This window comes from Dinoponera quadriceps, unplaced genomic scaffold, assembly GCF_001313825.1.
Source record: "Dinoponera quadriceps isolate SergipeBrazil2010 unplaced genomic scaffold, ASM131382v1 scaffold2558, whole genome shotgun sequence".
NCBI classification, from domain to species: Eukaryota; Metazoa; Arthropoda; class Insecta; order Hymenoptera; family Formicidae; genus Dinoponera; species Dinoponera quadriceps.
In genome coordinates this window covers 722-4460 of record NW_014556572.1, presented here as the reverse complement: position 1 = coordinate 4460, position 3739 = coordinate 722, and the positions used below count along the sequence as shown (strand labels likewise).

At 37.4% G+C, this 3739-nt stretch overlaps 1 pseudogene; it reads right to left on the bottom strand.

The window, feature by feature from the left end:
* Window positions 1-1247: 1247 nt before the first annotated feature.
* Window positions 1248-3739, bottom strand: part of LOC106747851 — a 3201-nt pseudogene continuing 709 nt past the window's right edge.

Sequence of the window (3739 nt, the reverse complement as noted above, 5' to 3'; positions counted from 1 at the left end):
GGACTTTTTTGTTCAGAGTAGTATAATCTACAAGTATATGATAACTGTTGTACCTAGCATAATACTTGTACCTAGACGTCAACGTATTGAACCTTGAATCTCGTATCTGTCGCTAGGTACAATAATCGTCTTATACTTGTAGATTAAGTTTTTCTGAATAAAAAATCTTGTATATTACTTTCCAAACAGTTACATACGTTTCTTGTTTGTGAGTGAATGCACTCAATTGCTCGCGTGCAACGCTCCCGCTGGATCTGCCCAACTCAGGGCACGGAATGCAATGAAGGATCGGTGGCAATGGAAATTCTTTGAACTCGAGTTCCTCTTGTGCAGTGGTTTATTCGGCTGTTGAGACAGAATGTCGATCTGGCCCTTAAAGTGCGGGGCGTGATGGTGTTCTTCTTGTTAGCCACGCGAAACCACCGTTACCGGAAGCAACACAATTCAACGCAACGATCACAACTTTTAAATATGACAAATATGATTAAATGAATAACCGACAATCACTCGCGAAGTAGTCGCGAAAACGCGAAAGATGTCTCGCAACGAGATGAATAGACAACGTTAGCTTGATGTCTCGCACGGACAGTCGAACCCGTATCGAGACGAAATACGCCAAAAATTAGAACCGAAAAGCTTGTTTTAATTTCGATGCTCAATTCGATCAGAAAAGTCTCTCTCTCTGAGAGTTCGCTCAACGTTTTTTCCGTGCTGGTCTCTCAAGACACCAAGTTTTATACCGACATAATTTTTTTCTGAGCGGAACAAATAGATTGGTTGACCTTCGATCGGACGAAGCCTTTTCGATCATGTTTGAATGTGGCAATGTTTTTTGATACTGACAATTATATTCTTATAACCAAACACGTGATCAGACACGCGTGTTTCATATTTATTTGTTTTGTTGTCGGTTCGCAATCCGCGTGTTATTGTTTCGAGATCGCGGCTCGTTTCCCGCGTCATGCTCGGCTCACGTTTGATGAGCATGATAACATTATCGTTTACCGTTGAAATTCAATTGGAATTTGGAACATTTCTTAATGATTAATTTTAAGAGATATGGTCAAGTAATTATGCGGGATGCAACGAGCGGCGAGTATCAATACGCGAGTAACGGATGATATGATTATTTATCCCTACGTCCTTTAATTAATAACACAAAAATTTACGTGGTCGTTTATAAAATAGCACAGGATTTTTTTGTTCACATTGACCTAAACTATAATTATATAACGGAGGAAACACACTTTGTGACAGACATTCTGCATAGCGAGCGTTAGATATAACAGTTTTACGCACCACACCGAAGCTTTCGATGGTTAACTTTACAACTTTGCCGGCAGTTATTTTGCAGGGAGAAACGGTCCTGCTCATGATANAAAGTAGAAGTTTCCTACATCTCTTCGATGTGTAACACCAATTGGCTCTGCAACTGTTCAAATAGTAATTAATGGGTAAGTAATAAGTAAAAGTAAAAAACTATCCGACTTTATATTCGTAGTCATTACATCTTTGATTTGTATCAACTGTTTACTATACATTTTGTTTATGCTGGAAAGGGAGGGAAGGCGAGAGAGGAAGAATAATAAAGGAAGCTTTCGAGTTAATTTAGAAAAATTCCTTACATTGACTCGTACGGAACGACACTGTAATCCAGCAAAAATTGGGCTTGACAGAACTGCAAGAACATATAGGTGGGTTGAGTGTTATATATAGCAAGTAGTGTGACGATATCTCTCGTGTCGTTTGATTTCATCAGCACCTAAAACACAGGTGTTACTTTTTTCCTCTCATAATCAATTATTGCATTGCAAATAATTCTCGACGGAAATAATAGGCGTTTATTTTTTTTCGAACATTCTCAGAAATAGCTGATGTTTTTATCATTTGGGAACACGAGGTGTACATGAAATTGAGACGTACATGTACACCGCATATACTGCCACCAATCATATTTTAGCTCACACTGATTAGAAAGATATTTGTGAATGTTGACTCGATCAGTTCCGCGAATCTGTAAATTTATGAAATAGAACACAGTTACAAGTTATATTGAGAAACATAGATATATAACGAAACCATACACTCGGTTCTAATTTGGTTGGAACACCTTTCCCTCGATGTTTGGAACGTAGCCGATAGTCGAACGAAAGAATTCGTGTTTGATTAATAGAGAAAAAGTTTTCTTTTCGAATCATCGGTTGCGTTCTGAGTTGCTCTGAAGAAAAAATATTAGTAGCATTTAAAGGTAGTGTTGTAGCACAAAATTACTTTTTTAATAATTCGTTAAAAATTATACTATATATAGATTTAAATACGACTTAATTGTTAACATAATTAGAGGTAGATTAAATATTCGAAAGCTGAAATATTGCAACCAAATATAACATTTTTCATACATATTCCTCGAGATTATAATGTTCTATTTTTAACTGCTATTTTTAATTTCTAATGACATTAAGAATTAATATAGAGACATTATATAAGGTGTCCCAAGATTCACGCAAGATTTAAATTTTGCACCATTTGTGCGGTAAAGTGTTGCCAACGAAAGAAGAAGACAGCGTGACAGCTGACAGTTCAGGATTACTAGAAATGGAGCGCTATACAAAAGAACAACGCGTTTTCATTGTTGAGCAATATTTTAAATATAATGAAGGTTTGGCAGCTACAGTTCGCAATTTTCGTACAAAATATGGTCGGAATAATGATTTAATTCATTAACTGCGAAAAGATTAATCAAAAAATTTAGGGAGACTAGATCAATTAGTAATCTTGCATCCTCAACGTGTCACTGTTTGGTGCGGATTTTGGGCTGGAGGCATTATCGGAACATTCTTCTTCAAAAATGCGGCTAGTCAGGCAATAACNCACCATTTGTGCGGTAAAGTGTTGCCAACGAAAGAAGAAGACAGCGTGACAGCTGACAGTTCAGGATTACTAGAAATGGAGCGCTATACAAAAGAACAACGCGTTTTCATTGTTGAGCAATATTTTAAATATAATGAAGGTTTGGCAGCTACAGTTCGCAATTTTCGTACAAAATATGGTCGGAATAATGATTTAATTCATTAACTGCGAAAAGATTAATCAAAAAATTTAGGGAGACTAGATCAATTAGTAATCTTGCATCCTCAACGTGTCACTGTTTGGTGCGGATTTTGGGCTGGAGGCATTATCGGAACATTCTTCTTAAAAAATGCGGCTGGTCAGGCAATAACAGTTAATGGTACTCCGCTATCGCGACATGATAATCCAGTTTTTATGCCTAAATTGCAAGATATGGATATGGACGACATGTAATTGTCACGAAACGGTGCCACATGTCATATAGCCCGAGAAACAATTCAATTACTGAATGAGTCATTTCCTGGTCGTGTAATTTCCCTTCTTGATGATCAAAATTGGCCGCCCAGATCATGCGATTTAACGCCTTTGGACTTTTTCTTTGCGGTTTTTGGAAATTTAAGTTTTATGCCAACAAGCCCACGACCACCCACGCCTTGAAAGATGAAATTGAGCGCTGTATAAACGAAATTCTGCCACATTTATGCGGTTACGGAAAATTTCAACGTAAGAAGTAAAATCAAAACATCTCTTTCTGAAATTTCTTGGTTATTCAGCGCATTTCTAGAAGTCTGGACGAACTTTCCGGACAACTTGAGAGTTTCCAAGATGTCATTCTTAATCGTCATTCTCTCACACGACAACCGAGAACATTCCACACGCGTGATGGATA